Source organism: Loxodonta africana, chromosome 1, assembly GCF_030014295.1.
Source record: "Loxodonta africana isolate mLoxAfr1 chromosome 1, mLoxAfr1.hap2, whole genome shotgun sequence".
NCBI classification, from domain to species: Eukaryota; Metazoa; Chordata; class Mammalia; order Proboscidea; family Elephantidae; genus Loxodonta; species Loxodonta africana.
In genome coordinates this window covers 218767668-218786146 of record NC_087342.1, presented here as the reverse complement: position 1 = coordinate 218786146, position 18479 = coordinate 218767668, and the positions used below count along the sequence as shown (strand labels likewise).

Sequence of the window (18479 nt, the reverse complement as noted above, 5' to 3'; positions counted from 1 at the left end):
ACACAACAGCCGCAGCAATGGACTCGAACATGCCGATGATCATGAAGATGGCGCAGGACTGGGCAACGTTTCAGTCTGTTGTACATAAGCCCGCTGTGAGTCAGAGCTGACTGAGCGGCAACTGACAGCAACAACAAACTCCAGCGTTCTTCTCGCTTGCTGGTGGCTTCTTGAACGACCCTAGCGTTCGTTATCTTGGTCTATCCTTGTGAAATGTGGTAAAGAATGCAAGGCAATTGCTTTCACTAGGGAAATATAAGAAGCTACCGGAGCTGAACTCAAAGCATGATGCAGTGAGAAGGTCACATGATATTCGGAGCATCGGCCATTCCAGGTTTTCCTGCTTCGTTTTTCTTTTCTTAAGTGGGAAGCCCGTAGCCACCTCCTCCATACCTCACTGTACTAAACCAGGCACAAGTCCACACTTGGAGCCAGGCTCTAACATGAATTTTTCTTCTGAAAATAATGTGTATGTGTATTCTATTATTAAAAAATACACACTCATTATAAAAAACACAGAAAATGTAGAAAAGTGACCAGAAAAAAAAAAAATCAACCACTTAAGATTTTAGTGTATTTCCTTCTAATATGGTTTTTTTTTTTTTTTTTTTGGTTGGTGCTCAGGTGTACAGTTATCATTCTGCAGATATAATAAAAAATTCTGTTATTTTCTTATATAACATGAGCATTTTTCCATTATATTATAAACTTTGTAAACATCATCTGTTAACACTATATAATATTCTTCCCAGCAAAGAGATTGTAATTGACTTAATATATTGCACATTATTTTTATTTTTTTAAATTTTTTGCCATTATAAATATCTTTGGCATAAAGCTTTTTCAAGCATCCCAGAATTTATCCAAAGTAAAAAAAATTTTTTTTTTTTTTAATTACTTACTAGATGAAAGCAAAGAACTGACACTGTAACTGACTCTGACCTGTTGCCATTGAGTTGATTCTGACTCATAGTGACTCCACAGGACAGAGTAGAACTGCCCTCTAGGGTTTCCAAGGCTGTAATCTTTAGGGACACCAACTCTCACATCTGTCTCCTGAGGAGCGGCTAGTGGAACTGAACACCAGGGCTCCTTAAGGCTCTGAAACCTACTGCCAAATTGCTTTCCAAAGGGTGGTGTGTATTTACACTCTCACCAGTAGTGCATGAGGCCCTCCACATTGTCACCCCCCACCGGCAAGAATTAATTGAAACCAAAAATCACTACCATCAGTAGCACATCAGCGATTTGATAGGCAAGAAGTTTAAGCTCCATATGTTTGATGGGATTTTACACGTGTGTGTTAACACGTTTATTTCCTCTTTGGTGAACTGTCTGTTCATGTATTTCACCTATATCATTATTGAGGTCTCAGTGCTTTTTAAATCCGTTGCTGTTGAGTTGATTCTGACTCATAGCGACCCTACAGGACAGAGTAGAACTGCCCCATAGGGTTTCCAAGGAGTGGCTGGTAGATTCGAACTGCCAGTTTCGGGCTATGGGGCAGTTCTATTCTGTCCTATAGGGCTGATATGAGTCGCAATCGAGTTGACGGTAACGAGTGTGGTTTTTTGTTTTGTTTTGAATGCTTGTTATTAATTCATTGTAAGAACTCTTTTTTCTGTTGTGCACATTTCCTTCAGTTTGTTTGCAGTTTTGGTAGACCAGCATTTCCAATTCTTCCAGTCCCTGCCCTTTCTCCTGCTCCACCTGGCCCTGGAGCAGTGGAGAGCTGGTCAGGGTGTTCTTTCCTCACTCCACACACTTTCCTTTGCTATCTTCCTGACTTTGCGCCTGCATCATCGTCCACAGGGAGCTGCCTCCCTGGCCTGGAACACGCCTCTGGGCTTCAGTGCCCACCTGACAGCTTTGTCTGGATGACTCAGCAGCACCTCGAACTTAACACGTTTAACCTGACACATACCTTCCCCCCGTCCGCCGCTCTTCTGTAAATGACACCACCATCTACCTGGCTGCCCCACCAGAAGCTGGACAACATCGTTGATGCTCCCTAATCAACCTTTACAAGTATCCTGCCGGTCTGCTTCCTACCTGTCTCTAGATCTGCTCTTTTCTCCATCCTTACTGTATGTAGTTAAAAAAACAAAAACAGAAACAAAAAAAACCCAGACCAGTCGCCATTGAGTCAGTATCAACTCGTGGAAGCCCCATGTGTGTTGGAGCAGAACTGTGCTCTGTAGGGATTTTACCGGCTGATTTTTCAGAAGTAGGTGGCCCAGCTGTTCTTCTGGGTGGACTCAAACCTCCAACTTTTCAGTTAGTAGCCAAGTTTGTTAACGGCTGGCACCAGCCAGGGCTCCTCCACTGTCACTGCTCCTGTGGAATTCTCTCTTGGATTACTCAGTCTTTTCCCCAAAAACTTTCTTCATAAAATATTTTTAAACATGTAAAAGTGCAGAAAATGTTATCACATACACCTATGCGTCTACTACTCAAGTTTTATAAATGCTAACATTAGCCTTTTGTATCCATCAAATTAAAAAGAAAATTAGCATACTGTAGAATTGAAACCCTCTTTACAACTCACTAAATCCTGTCATTCTTTTTCTCTCTCTCCGGGTAACTAACCACTATTCTAAAGCTTGCATGTATCCTCAGGTCTACTTCTAGTGCTTTTGCTGCATACATATAAGCCTGAAAATATATAGCATTTTGTGTTTAAAGTTTTATATAGTGGCACCAAATGCCACATCTGCCTGCAGCTTGCTTTTTTCACTTATATTTTACATTTTCACTTATATTTTGAGGCTTAGCTCCGTTAGTACAGGTGGCTCCAGTTTATTTTAATTGCTGTATAGATTCCATGGTCTGAACATTCCATGATTCACTGATTTGTCTCCCTATTGGTGGACAGTTAGACTATTTCCGTTTGGGGTGTGTGTGCATTATAAACCATGCTTTCGCAAACCTCTTAACACACATCTCCCTGGGCTGGTATGTGAGTTCCACCAGCAAGTCCCAAGGAGCAGAGCTGCTGGGTGGACACGCCCTCAACATGATCAGACTCTGCTGTGTTGTCCTCCTGCTGCGTTTGAGGGGTGCTTTCCACTTCTCACCAACAAGGCACTGCTTCCTGCTGCTGCTGACTCGATGGGTGTGAATCACAGTTGACTGTGGTTTTAACTTCCACTTTCCTGTTTACCAGACAGACTGAGCATCTCCTCTGTTTATCTTTGTTTTGTTTCCCTGTTCTGCAAATTCCCTATTCTGTCAATTGCCTATTCACGTCCTTAGCCCTGACAATATAGTTTGTTGCCCTTTCCAATTCATTCTCCATCCTTAGAGAGCCATCTTCTAGAAATGGAAGCTCTAGCCAGGCACCCTCCCTGTTAAATAATCCCTCGATGTTTCAAAGCCTCAAATTCATTACACAGCCTCTTGCTTGATCTGGCTCCTGCCTTCCCTGTTCAGCCTCCTTTCGGGCCACACATCTTTTACACATCTGGATTCCAGAGAGACACTGCCTCAAATGTGCCAGGCTCTTTGCTGCTTTAAGGCCTTGAGGCACAGTTTTCTCTACTTGTGCCCCGCGTCCCCTCCTGGACTCCAGTAATTTTCAAGTCCCACCTAAATGCCCCTTCTTCAGGGAAGCCAACTCCTTGGCCTGGGCACTGTGCTCCCAGCAGTCTCCCTGCTTCAAGCCCTCATTCTCCCTCTAGCCCTGGCTCTAGGTCTTTGTCCCTAGGACCCCATTCACCTTGTGTCCAGCTCTATCTCCAGTGCTTGGCAATGTCAGGTGCATGAATGTCGACTGAGGAAGACAATGAGGGTCTGAGAGTTCACATGACTGGCATAAGGCCACACGACTGGCTTATGCCACATGACAGCTCCACAGGGTTGAATAAAAGAAGATGCCTCTGGACCAGGGTCCTCTCCTTTCTGAGTGGGGTGAGGAGGAGGCCAAGCAGACAGAGAGCCCAGGTGCCCACACTCACTTCAATCCTTAAAAAAAAAAAGCAATCCCACCTTTCATCTGCTTTATATAATGGAGTTTTGTGTAAGGTTTTGTTTGGAGAAAGTGTTGTTGCTAAGAGTTTTTTGGAAACCACTGTTTCGGGGCAAGATTGGCTGCCGACACCCTTCTGTTCACTGTATGCTTCCAGCCAGTGACACAGTTTACTGAGGGACAGGTTCTTCCTGGTGCAGCTTTGTGTTCTACAGCCCAACGTCTGCCGAACAAGTGGACCTGGAGTTGAGGGTGGTTGTCTCCACTGCGCAGAGGAAAGTGAGCTCATGGAGATTCTGGAAGGGTCCTCCTTTGTCTTCAGAATATCGCTTCCTCCAAGTAGAGCATAGACAGGGCAGGAGTAAGGCATGGGACACAGCTTCAGCTGACAACAGGAAGCATTGGGAAGAGAGTATCTTAGCAAACATGTGATATGGCTGTGAGCAATGAGGATGGTGTTTACTTGCATTGAGGAGGAGGGAGAGGATGGAGTCCAGAGCAAACTCCTGATGCTCCTGTTTACTGGGTGTTCCCCATATCCCAGGCATCGTGCTGGGTGCTTGTCGCTCATTATCGATATATTCTTGCAACCAATCAAAAAGTGGGCTTTAAGATTAGGAAGGAGTGACTGGGTGGTAGGAGCCCTGGTGGCGCAGTGCTTAAGAGCTCTGGTGCTAACCAAAAGGTTGGCAATTCGAGTCCACCAGCCTCGGTGGTGCAAATGGTTGACTTGCTCACCTGCTAAACAATTTATCTGTGGAAGGCCCTCCCTACTGTCTTCTGCTTTCTCCCCTTTTTTTTTTTTCACCTTTAAGGCCTTTCCCCCAATAACTATCCTGCATGTCTAACCCATCTCAATGTCTATTTCTTGGAGGTCCTGAATCCACACACGTGGTAACGGCAGTGGTCCAAGAAAACAAGATGGGGTTGAGGACTGGGTGACTCACCACCCAGGGAGCAAAGAGGGCACTATCCTGAGTGAGATGCTCTGGGACATGATTGCTCATGGTGGTAGACCTATTGCTGAAGATTTCACCAGCAGTGGTCGGGGAAGAATGTCCTGGTGGTGGAGAATACCCTTATAGAAGCGATGCCTTAGGCAGTTGAGAGATAAGGGAAGCACAATGCCTACAAGGACAGTGGAGTTCACTGGTTACTGCTCAGCTGTTTCGACACCTTGCAGAGTGATAATAGAAACACGGGCCCTCACTGCTGGTGGTCTGGAAAGACAACAGCGATCTCTGACCTCATTAGCCAAGGTGCCATTAGATAACCAAATAGCTTTAGATTTTTTATTAGTCCAAGAAGGTGAAGTCTGTGCCATAGCAAATACCTCTTGTTGCATTTGAATAGATAACACAGGAGAAGTAGAACAGGATATACACAGAATAGACAGCAAGCTACTTGGTTACACACTGTTAACACCCTTACAAACACTAGATTTATTTGGTTGGTTTCCATCAGGAATAAGTATATGGGCCAGATCACTATCACAAGGAGTAGTAATATTCTTAATCTGCATCCTGATGGTGTTAAAAACCAAAAACCCATTGCCCTCTGTCAATTCCAACTCATAGTGACCCTGTAGGACCGAGTAGAACTGCTCCATGAGGTTTCCAAGGAGCAGCTGGTGGATTCAAACTACTGACCTTTTGATTAGCAGCTGAGCTCTTAACCACTGGGCCACCAGGGCTCCCTTATAGTGTTAGGCATCATAAAACTTATCTTCCATTGTCTTACATGCTTAAAATGCAGAAGAAGACCTCAGGTTAAAATCTTGATGTACATTGAGTCTGCTCATATCGGCAATGCAATTGATGAGAATGTTGCTCTTACTTAAGATCCTGGTGAAGAACCAGATGATATCTGGTGGAAAACCAGCAATGTCAGTTTAAAGAGCCTGCCGTGGCTGCCATCTAGGAGCCCGATGTGTTATCTCCAATCTCTGATCAAAAGGAGGGAATGGTTTAAGAGACAATATTGGACCCATTATTCCTTGTCCTTAAGCATAAAAAATGTGACCCAGCTGGAGCTGGACTCACAAGAACCCACAATGATTCACAAGGACACATCAACTGGACCCCGAGGTAAAAAGACAAGACCCTGAGGTAAAAAGACAATAGCTAGGACAATCTTGAAAAACATCTTTGAAGAAGCTTTCACATAAACTAATCATAAACAGCACGAAAGATCCACATACTTTCCACTCTTATCTTTTTTATTAGCATTTAGTGAACAGTAAGATTTGTTGGCCCAGTGAAGACTCTCCTTACTGTCGTTACTGAAACCTGTACCAATGATTATTAAGAAAGACAATTCAAAATGTAGACTCACAGTGATTTGGCAGTTTTTAGCCAACCTGGAAAAAGGTGAATCTTTCAATGGCTTTGCTCATTTGTAATGTTAATATATACTGATATTTCTATAATATTCCTTGGACTTGGACAGACATGGCTCTGGCAGCATGCTTGTCCATTTCCTACTTTTGCCTCTTTGAACGTATGCTGAATGAAACCTTTTTTTTGCTTTGCTGTATGTATAGGCTCTTAATGAGATGTTAAAGCTAGGTGTAAAGCTAGAGCTTCTTTGGTAGCTTACAAAGAGGTCTTCGTTTCCTGAAGTAGAGGAGCTGACACGGCTGAACGGTGGACTGAGGACCTGATAGACTCACAGAGCTCCAGAGATGTCAAATGCTCAGCCAAGGCAGGTCGGTTCTGCTAAGCTCTGCCCATTGCTCTCGTTGGGAAAACATGGCCCACAAACATGAATGGGGACATCTGAATGGACATTCCTGAGGTCATTGCCTCTGCAGATCCCCCGAATTCTGAAAGCTTGCAGTCGTGGCCCACCCTTCCCAGGTAAGATCTAGAGTGTCACTTGTGCTGAAAGACACAGCAGACACCTCTCTCCTGAAAGACAGCATGGGCCCCCTCAGGAGCTGCCCTAACCTCTACTCTTGGCTGCTAGGCTGACAAACCAAAACCAAAAACCAAAAAGAGAAACCCACCAAACCAGTTGCCGTCAAGTTGATTCTGACACCCTGGAGTGGCACAAACAGGTAAGCATGGAGTACTAAATGAAAGGTTGTAGGTTTGAGTCCATCCAGAAGTCCCTCAGAAGAAAGACCTGGTGATCTGCTTCCAAAAAGTCATAACCATGAAAACAGTACGCAGTGCAGTTCTACTCTGAAACACATGAGGAGGTCCCCAGACTGATCCCAAACCCACTGTCATTGAGTCGATTCCGACTCATAGTGACCCTATAGGGTTTCCAGGGCTGTAAATCTCTATGGAAGCAGACTGTCACATCTTTTTCCCATGGAGCTGCTGGTGGTTTCGAACTGCCAAACTTTTGGTTAGCAGTCAATGTGTTTAACCACTGTGCCACCAGGGCTCCTTTGCCAGGCTGATAACAAGGGGTATATCCAGCACCATTCACCTTTATACAGACTGCACCTGATCAGGAAGAAAAGACACCAAAGGAGCTGCAAGAATTAGCCAGCATCTGTAGACAGGAGTTCAGAGAGTACCATTGGGATTGGGTTTGGAGGGGGCTTGAGTAAGGGGACCAGGAGACTGGATGAGAATTCTTTGACTTGGGGGCATGTTGTTGCGACACAGGATTTAACACCTGCCAAGGACCCCAGGGGATGGGCGAATTCCTGTTAGCTGGTTCTTAGAAAAAAAAAAAAAGCTTAGAAAAATGACAGCCAACACTGAGTGAGGTGAAAATGTCTGTATTGTTCTAACAGATGGTAAAGGAGGGACTGAAGAGACTGAGGAGAGTGGTCATGTTGGAAAGCATATCTTATGTGAAGCCAGAAGGCCCACCAGAGGATTATGTCCCATGAACGGGCCAGAAGTTGTGTCAAGGCCATCAGGAATGCACTTGTGATGCACCAGCACCATTAGGAAGTTCAGTGGTGGCTTTTCTCTGTAGCCCAGGGGTGACGGTAGAAGACATGGTCACAGACCTGGGCTCCTTGATATTCATGCCCCATCCCCACAAAGCAATGGAGTCTGGGTGGCAGCACTTAACCACCAGGAACAAGGAGACTGCAGTTACCATAGTGACCAGCACCCTGGGAGGGGCAGCCAAGCAGGCTTGGCCAGCATGGAGCTGTGGAGATATTAGAGCATGGTGGTCCTAGAAGCAAAATAACCCAGAAGACAATAGGAGTGCTACTTAACATCTACAACCAGAAAAAGGCAAACTGGAGGAACAGAAAGCTAAGGGCAGTGGCCCAAATAAAAATTTATGATCTTTTTCTCAGTTCCTGGTCCACAGCCTATTTTCAGATCTGAAATCCATTAACTGAGGAGATGGCCACATCCCTAGGAAGAAGGATCCTGCAACATGACCGCAAATATACACCGTAATTCCCCCAGTCCTTGCCTGAAGGGAACTATGGCCGTTTGCTTAGGTGACTGTACACTAGGAAAGGACACTATGCAGACATTCTAAGGACTATTGGACATAAAGTCTAAAGTGACGTTGATACCAATGACCCAAAGTGTCATCCTGTTAGAGAGGTAATAAATGAGTCCTGGCTAATGTCTAGGCTTACAGGGTCCATGGATCTACCCAGTAACCATTTCCACAGTCCTCGAGTGTAAAATTGGAACTGATATTCTTGGCAGTTGTAGTAACCCCTGTATTGGGTCCTTGGCCTGTGGGACCTCCCCTTCCCCACTCCCTGCCAAGAAAGTAAATAAAAAACAATTTTGAATCCCGGAGGAAATGGTGGAGATCAGTAACACTATTAAAGACCTACAGAATGCAAAGGTGTGCTCCCTACAATATCGCCATTTAATTCACCAGTCTGGCCTCTGTAGAAACCAGATGGGTCCTGAAAAATGACTGTAGACTACTGCAAACTCAAACATATCATAGCCCTGATTTCCCCTGTTGTATCAGATACAATATTGTTGTTAATAAGGCCTCAAGTACATGGTAGGTATCCATTGAGTTGGCAAATGTATTTTTTTCTGTTCTGATTGGAAAAGGAGGATCAGAAACAATTTGCAGTCATACTGGATGGATAGCATATTCATTTACAGTTTTGCCTCAGGGCTGTGTTAATTCTACTGCCTTCTGTCATGATCTAGTCCAAAGAGATCTTAACAGCCTATACATCACACAGAACATCACGCTGACCCATTACGTTACTATCATGCTGATCAGATAGGAAGAGCAAGAGGTGACTAGAAAGCGGAGGTCTTAGTAAGATATACTACGCCCACCTGAAGGAAATAAACCCTATGAAGATTCAGGGACTGACCACTTCAGTGAAGCTTTCAGAGGTTCAATGGTCAGAGACATGCCAAAATATCTCCTTCAAAATAAAAAAATAAGTTGCTGTGTCTTGCATCATTGACCATAAAGAAGAAAACACAGTGCCTGATAGGCCTCTTTGTGTTCTGAAGGCAACACATCCCACGCCTAGGAATACTCCTCCAGCCCCCCCTACCAGGTGACATGAAAGGCTGTCACCTTTGAGTGGGGTTAGGAGCAGGAAAGAGCTCTGGTCCAGGCTGCTGTAAAAGCAACACTTGAGATAGTAAGATCCATCAGACCCTATGGTGTTGAAGGTGTCAGTGGTAAAAATGATGCAGGGTAGAGCTTATGGCGAGCCCCACAGAAGCACAACAGAGACCCCTGGACTTTGGAATAAGGCCATGCTATCTACAGCAGAGAATTATATTCCTTTTGGGAAATAATTCCTGGCATGTCACTGGACCTTGATCATGGGGCAACAAGTGACCACACATCTAGAATGGCCCATCAGGAGCTAGGTTGTGTCAGACCTGTCAAGTCTTAATTCACTTTAAGATGGATATGGTGCATCCAGGATCAAGTCCAAGCAGAGCCAGAGGACATGAACAAGTAGCCCAAACCCCATGTCACGACTAGTTCATACCTATGGCTCTTGGTGGGGGGTTCCTATATAACCAGTGAAGGAAGAGGATAAAATCCAAGCTTGGTTTATGGATGGATCAGCTAGGTATGTGGGTGCAAGTTGAAAATGTATGGGGGTTACATTATAGCTACTCTCAGGGTTGGTCTTGAAAGACAGCGGAGAGAAAAATCTTCCCAATGGTGGAACTGGGAGCAGTGCATCTGGTCATCACTGTGAGTGGAAGGAGTGGTCCAAGGTGAAGATACATACAGATTCCTGGGCTGTGGCCAATCGTCTGACTGGAAGGTGGGAGACAAGGAGGTCTGGGATAGAGTCATAGGATGGACTTATGGGGTTGGGCATGAAGTATAAAAATATTTGCAACACACATGATGTCTGCCAGAAAGTACACACTATTAAAGAGGCATTGAACAACCAAGTAGACAAAATGACTTGGCCAGTTAACATTAGCCACACTCTGTTGTTGGCCCCCTAGAACTGGTATGATGGGCACATGAGTGGGGTGGCCATGATGGTGGTGACAGACGTTTGATATGTGCCTAACATGGACTCTCACTAGGGTTAATCTAGCTACTACTGTCTCTGACTTTCCATCCTGCCTGCTACAGAGACCAACGCAGAGCCTCTGATACAGTACAATTCCCAGAGAACAACAACTGACTTCTTGGTAGCAATTCAACAACATTTGGTTTGTTCTGTTCTGGAAGGGCCAATGGTTCTTCCTCACAAGGATAGATACCTATTCTTGGTATGAGTTTGTCTTTCCCGTCCATAGAGCCTCAGCCAGTACCACTATCTGGGGGCTTCCTGAATGCTCGATATTAGGCACAAAACCCAACACAGCACAGTTATATGACAAGGGGGTCCACTTTACAGTGAAAGAGGTGCAGGAGTGGGTCATTGATCATGAGATCCATTGTTCACATCACATTCTGCCCCATCCAGAAGCAGCTGGCTTCATAGAACTCTGCAGCAGCCTTCTAAAGGCACAGATGAGGTGCCAGAATAGAGGTTAACATTTTCAAAAGATGGAATGCCATCTTTCAGGAAGCAGTTTAGATATTAAGCCAGAAATCTCTATATGGTGCTGGGTTCCCAGTAAGAATACATGGGCTAGGAACCAAGAGGCGGAAGCAGGAGTGGCTCCATTTGCCACCATCCCAGTGCCTCACTGGGGGATATTGTGCATCTCTCCCCTGCAGCTTTTGGCTCTGCAGGGTTCTAGGTCCTAGCTCTCAAAAAGGGTGCACTCATGCCAGAGTCCACAGCAAGGGTCTCATTGAATTACACACTACCTTTGCTGCCAGGGCACTTTGACTCCTTGTGTCCAAGGGCTAGCAGGAAAGAAGAGGAGTCTCTGCCATGGCAGGTGCAATTTGTCCTGAACAACAGGAGAAGATAGACCAAAACCCAAACCCATTGCTCTTGGGTCAATTCTGACTCGTAATGACACTGTAGTCAGAGTAGAACTGCCCCATACAGTTTCCAAGGAGTGGCTGGTGAATTCAAACTGCCAGTCTTTTGGTTAGCAGCCATAGCTGTTAACCACTGCACCACTAGGGTTCTGGGGGAGGTAGGACAGCTTTTACAAAATGGGGCCAGGGAGGAATATGTGGAGAACCCAGGTGACCCACCTGGCCACCTCTTGGTACTCTTGGCTCACTGTAACCACGAATGGACATGTGCAACCACCCTGGGCTGTGATGGGTATGCTTGCCAAGGACTCGGAACCCTCAGGAAAGAAAGGTCGGGGTCACACCACCAGGTTAGCCATCAAGTCCTGCTGAGGTGACAACTGAGAGAGCGGGGATTTAGAATGGATAATGGAGGAGGGAGAGGATGAGTACCAGCGGGGGCCTTGAGACCAACTTTGGCAACAGGAGCTGTAGTTTGTCCCACTAGCCTTTCAGGAAGGGAGGTTTACGGGAGCTATGGAGAAGCTGCTTCCCATACCTACATGAAAAAGTAAGTAAAGCAGACCTGGGAGGCACAAGGGATGAACCAGCAGCCTTGAAAATGCAAGTTCAGATGTCCCGCTGAGGGGAGTGTGGTTGACTGATGGCCCCAGCTGCTGCCCATGTTTGTGCCGAGGTTCCTTACAGGCTGTTTCCAGCCATTGGCTGAGCAAGTGGGGTACCAAATCAGGCCCATTCCTGTGAGATACTGGACTCCTCAGACAGGCAACTTTGACTCGATGACACCCCAATGGCTGAAGCTTTCTTAGAACTCGCCTGTAGTCTAGACTGCTGACACACGTCTTCCTTCCTCTTTCCTTCACAGGGCCAGACCTGCCTTGTACTCTGAAGGTGCTCCCCACTCTCTTCCAACTCCTCCCTCAATAGTTCACAAGCATTTCCCCCAATGAACCTCTTGCATCTCTAATCCAGTCTTGGGGAATGCGAACTAATGGATGCTGTTTGGATTGAAGAGCTCTACTGTTGAGCCATTTCTCAAGAGGGTGAGGGTACATAAAAAAGTTTTAAAACATTAGACTAAAAGGCAGTCTTTAAAATGAAGTCAATCTAGATTTATGAAAATTTAGTACCTTGTCCTCATTTTTCTTGCTTTGCTACAGATTACTGAAAAAAGATCAGTTATAGACGGTAGACTGGGAATCATTTGCAGCCTGGCATTTGGGAACCACGGGTATGAAAAAATCACCCCCCTGGTTTCCCCCACCGTAGTTGCATTCTTTCCAGTGAGATCCCCTTGTACTAGGTTTGCATTTGTATTATGGGATGGGTCTTATTACCAGATGCCTTTGAGTCAGTTCTGATTCATGGTGACCCCATGTGTGTCAGAGTAGAACTGTGCTCCATTGGGTTTTCAATGGCTGATTTTTCAGAAGTAGATCACCGGGGCTTTCTACCAAAATGCCTCTGGGTGGACTCAAACCACTAATCATTTGGTTAGAAGCTGAGCATCTCAACTGTTTGCACCACCCAGGGATTCCTGGGAAGGGTCTTATTCAAGTTTCAATGCCCTAACACACTAACATAATGGTCGGTAAATGCCTATTGTAAAAGGGACTTCATTCTCATGGAACGATGTGGATGCAGTGAGCCCCCTCTGGCTCAGGATCCCCCCACCCCCACCCCAGGGAGTTGTTGCTGCCTCAGCGTGGTGCTCATTTCCTGTGATCAGTAGTCAGGTGCTCTGAAGTCTGATGGACCACGTTGGTGCTGTCTTTTGGAATTAATCAAACCTTTAATACCCTGCTTTAATAGTTTATTTTTAACTATGGAAATACCAGCCTTGTAAGAAAATATTTCTGAAGGGAAAACTAAAAACAGCTTAAACTTTTCTCTGTAAAGTTTTTCCGGGTGAGCAATGTTTTCAACTTAGAATGCTCCCTTGTAATTATGCCTCTGTCTGTATTTGTGCTTTCCTTTTGCTTGACTTCTATTCTGTTTACTCAGCAGTTAAGAGCCATGCCACATAGCGATCAGCTGACAGAAAGACATTGTCATGATGTGCTTGTTGTTGTTAGGTGCCCTTGAGTTTCAGTTCCAACTCATGGCGATGCTATATACAACAGAACAAAACACTGCCCAGGTCCTGTGCCATTCTCACAATCGTTGCTATGTTTGAGCCCATTGTTGCAGCCACCGTGTCAGTTCATCTCCTTGGGGGCCTTCCTCTTTTCCGCTGGCCCTCCACTTTACCAAGCATGATATCCTCCTCCAGGGACTAGTCCCTCCTGATAACGTGTCCAAAGTATGAGAGACGAAGTCTCGCCGTCCTAGCCCTGAAGGAGGATTCTGGCTGTACTTCTTTCAAGAGAGGTTTGTTCTTTCTTCTGGCAGTCATTGGGATGGTCAGTATTCTTCACCAACAGCATAAGTCAAATGCATCAATTCTTCTTTGGTCTTCCTTATTCATTGTCCAGGGAAACCCTGGTGGTGTAATGGTGAAGTGCTATAGCTGCTAACCAAAGGTTGGCAGTTCGAATCCACCAGACCCTCCTTGGAAACCCTACGGGGCAGTTCTACTCTGTCCTGTAGAGTCGCTATGAGCCGGAATCGACTCTGCTGCAGCTGGTTCGGTGTTTTGGTTTATTCACTGTCCAACTTCCACACGTACATGAGGCGACTGAAAATACCACGACTTTGGTCAGGCACATATTAGTCTGCAAGGTGACATCTTTGCTTTTTAACACTTTAAAGAGGCCTTTTGGTGCAGATTTGCCAAATGCAATACATCGTTTGATTTCTTGACTGCTGCTTCCCTGGGCGTTGATTAGAAAGCGAGGAAGTGGAGCCCAAGTAAAGAAACCACACTTGAATTGCCTCCCTCTGTGGCACAGGCTTTAAGGTGGAATGGAATAATCTTTTTGAGATCCCTTTGGTTCCCTCTTCCCTATTAAAAAGATAATTTAAAGAAAATAAAAAAGAAAAATGGTGTCAGATATAGAAATCCATCCAGCTTAAAAACAAAGAAAATCGAATTTGCTATGCACATCACAAGCGTAAGATAAAACTAGCTCAGTATCTACAGCAAAGAACACCAGTCTTTAGGGAGTGTGACTCCAAAGCTGTTTAGTTGGCCATTTCCCTTTCCACTCTGGCCTCAACAAGAGCAGTAGTGACAAAACGACAACTAAAACTGTACTCCCCCACGTGTCTGTCAGTTTGTTGTACTGTGGGGGCTTGTGTGTTGCTGTGATGCTGGAAGCTATGCCACCAGTATTCAGATATGAGCAGGGTCACCCACAGAAGACAGGTTTCAGTTGAGCTCCCAGACTAAGACAGAGTAGGAAGAAGGACCCGGCAGGCTATTTCTGAAAAGCATTAGCCAGTGAAAACCTTATGAATAGAAGCGGAACATTGTCTGATATAGTGCTGGAAGATGAGCCCTCCAGGTTGGGAGGCTCTCAAAAGATGACTGGGGAAGAGCTGCCTCCTCAAAGTACGGTCGACCTTAATGACGTGGATGGAGTAAAGCTTTCGGGACCTTCATTTGCTGATGTGGCACGACTCAAAATGAGAAGAAACAGCTGCAAACATCCATTAATAATCGGAACCTGGAACATACCAAATATGAATCTAGGAAAATTGGAAATCGTCAAAAATGAAATGGAACACATGAACATCGATATTCTAGGCATTAGTGAGCGGAAATGGACTGGTATTGGCTATTTTTAATCAGACAATCATATAGTCTACTATGCTGGGAGTGACAACTTGAAGAGGAATGGTGTTGCAGTCGTCATCAAAAAGAACGTTTCAAAATCTATCCTGAAGTGCAATGCTGATAGTGATAGGATAATATCCATATGCCTACAAAGAAGACCAGTTAATATGACTATTATTCAAATTTACGCACCAACCACTAAGGCCAAAGATAAAGAAACTGAAGAATTTTATCAGCAACTACAATCTGAAATTGATCGAACATGCAATCAGGATGCATTGATAATTACTGGTGATTGGAATGCGAAGTTGGAAACAAAGAAGAAGGACCGGTAGTTGGAAAATATGGCCTTGATGACAGAAACAATGCCGGAGATCAAATGATAGAATTTTGCAAGACTAACGACTTCTTCGTTACAAATACCTTTTTTCACCAACATAAACAGAGACTATTTTTTTTATACACATGCACCTTGCCAGATGGAACACACAGAAATCAAATTGACTACATCTGTGGAGAGAAAAGATGGAAAAGCTCAATATTATCAGTCAGAACAAGGCCAGGCGCCGATTGCAGAACAGACCAGCAATTGCTCATATGCAAGTTCAAGTTGAAACTGAAGAAAATCAGAGCAAGCCTGCGAGAACTGAAATACGACCTTGAGTATATCCCACCTGAATTTAGAGACCATCTCAAGAATAGATTTGACGCGTTGAACACTAATGACCAAAGATCAGATGAGTTGTGGAATGACATCAAAAACATCATACATGAAGAAAGCACGAGGTCATTGAAAAGACAGGAAAGAAAGAATAAACCAAGATGGGTGTCAGAAGAGACTCTGAAACTTGCTCTTGAGTGTCGAGCAAGTAGAAGGAAGAAATGACGAAGTAAAAGAACTGAACAGGAGATTGCAAAGGGCAGCTCGAGAAGACATAGTATTATAATGACATGTGCAAAGAGCTGGAGATAGAAAACCAAAAGGGAAGAACACGCTCGATGTTTCTCAAGCTGAAAGGTGTGCATCAAGATTGTATTCTTTCACCATACCTATTCAATCTGTATGTTGAGCAAATAATCCAAGAAGCTAGACTATATGAAGAAGAACGGGGCATCAGGTTTGGAGGAAGACTCATTAACAACCGGCATTATGCAGATGACACAACCTTACTTGCTGAAAGTGAAGAGGACTTGAAGTACTTACTAATGAAGATCAAAGACCACAGCCTTCAGTATGGATTACACCTCAACATAAAGAAAACAAAAATCCTCACAACTGGATCAATAAGCAACATCATGATAAACAGAGAAAATATTGAAGTTGTCAAGGATTTTGTCTTGGAAGAAGTGTGGCCAGAATGCTCCTTAGAAGCAAGGATGGCGAGACTGCATCTTACATACTTTGGACGTGTTGTCAGGAGGGATCAGTCCCTGGAGAAGGACATCATGCTTGGTAAAGTACAGGGTCAGCGTAAAAGAGGAAGACTGTCAATGAGGTGGATTGACAGTGGCTGCAACAATGGGCTCAAGCATAACAACAATTGTGAGGAAGGTGCAGGACCAGGCAGTGTTTCGTTCTGTTGTGCATAGGGTTGCTATGAGTCGGAACCGACTCAACGGCACCTAACAACAACAAAACTGTACTGAAATGATTAAAAGATATTTTTTGAGCATTTAGCAACAGTCCTTGAGTAATGAGGCCCTCTAGTATATCACCAAAGCAGAACCTAGGAAAGCATTAAAGTTTTAAACTTATAGTTTGTTAGCAAAGATAAGATTTGTTCACATTTAGAATTTTATTCTTCTGAATCCGAGCATATACTCCTAACGAGAACATCTGAAATTAAACTATAAAAAGACCACTCAAAGGAATTGAGCAGCATATACAGAATGGAGATAATAAGACAGATGGCAAGCAGTCAGCCCTTCACCCAGGAGAGGAAGCGGGGGACAGGGAGCACAGGGAAACATTGCTCCCGTTCACTGATGTGTCTCCAGAGCTCAGGAGTGTGCTGGGCTCATAGGACTGCACTATGAATGAATACATAAGAGAGGAAATGCTAAATCCAGGCTGAATTCCAGACGGTAGAAACATCTGATAGTTGTTGGTGATGTGTAAACAGCATCAGATGCCGCCTAGTATGTGTAACCAGAGATATTTATTTTGTATACAAGAGAATGACTAGAATTAGATGAATATTTTAATGAAAGCAAAAGGTGGGCAGCTTCCTGGAGTACATGCTTGTACTGTGGAGTTCAAGCTGTGAAAAGGCCAGCAGCCATGCCCACAGGGTGTCCATCCTTGAGCCTGGCAATCCTCATGGAACATCAGGTAGTAACAGCGGTGGGAGTGTGAATACTCCCAGGACAGGGGACTTCTTCCCTCCCTAAGAAAGAACGGTCCTTTAGAAGGACTAGAGAAACCAAAGTACTGCGATAGCACTGATCTTGGCATATACACAGCAGAGTATTTGTTCACTTGACCACTTCCCAAGCGACTCATGTACACTGAACTCCCCAAAAGACAACACATTGCTCCCAACACAGGGTGGCCTCAAGCAGGTATCTTTCTCTAGCATTAATAGTGTTAGGATTTGCCAAGGAAACTGTCCAGATATGTGGCAATATATATTAGAGGAACTGGTATATATACTAATATGAAATAAGTTTTAAATAAAATACAAGCTACCAACAGTATACTGGAAATTTTCAAGTAAGATGTCTGTGACTCTTTAGCTTTAGATATGATGAGGTTTTTGCTACTTGATATTAAATAGAATTACACACTGGGGCATATCACAATCATAACAAAAATCACGTTATCATTCATGAGTGAATTTTGGAATGAAAATGCACGCAGTGCTTCTTATTCATTAGTTTAGCGGAGCTCAGTTGCCTGGGTTAGTAAATCACAGTTCTAAGGTGTACATAGTGTTCTACTATGAAAAGAATCTGACACTTCAGTAACACGTATGTGGAAGAATTACATTAAAAACCAAGAAGGTAGTAGATAAGCTTATAAGCAATTCATGTAATAAGACTTAGGCTTGTTTCACGTCATTCATTGTACCCTATTTACAAATACATTGAGTGGCACAGAGAGTTAAGTACAAAAGCTTGGAAGTTCGGATTCATCTGGAGGTGCCTTGGAGAACAGGGCTGGCCATGTGGGTCCAAAAGGTCACAGTCTTGAAAACCCTGTGGAGCACAGTTCTACTTTGCACACTTGGGGTTGCCATGAGCCGATTAACGACTACCAACCACCACCCTGCTCTCTGCTGTTCTTCCTTTAGTGAGAAGCCTCTCTTCTCATCCATCTTTCTTGCAGCAGGGGACAGTAAGGGTTATTACACTCTTTGCATTCAGTTTTCTTCTCTCTTTCCACTCCTTTTGGCCAATTTTCTCTACTTCAATTAGTTAAAAAAAAAAAAAAATGACCCTCATCATGTTGAAGAATGA

At 44.3% G+C, this 18479-nt stretch overlaps 1 long non-coding RNA gene across 1 annotated transcript; it reads left to right on the top strand.

Moving 5' to 3' along the window:
- The first annotated feature begins 647 nt into the window (after nucleotides 1–647).
- LOC135232560 (uncharacterized) lies at nucleotides 648–13911 on the top strand. Its single transcript, XR_010323094.1, has 2 exons — nucleotides 648–7025; nucleotides 7719–13911. It is a non-coding gene; the product is annotated as an uncharacterized LOC135232560 (long non-coding RNA).
- The last annotated feature ends 4568 nt before the right edge of the window (nucleotides 13912–18479 follow it).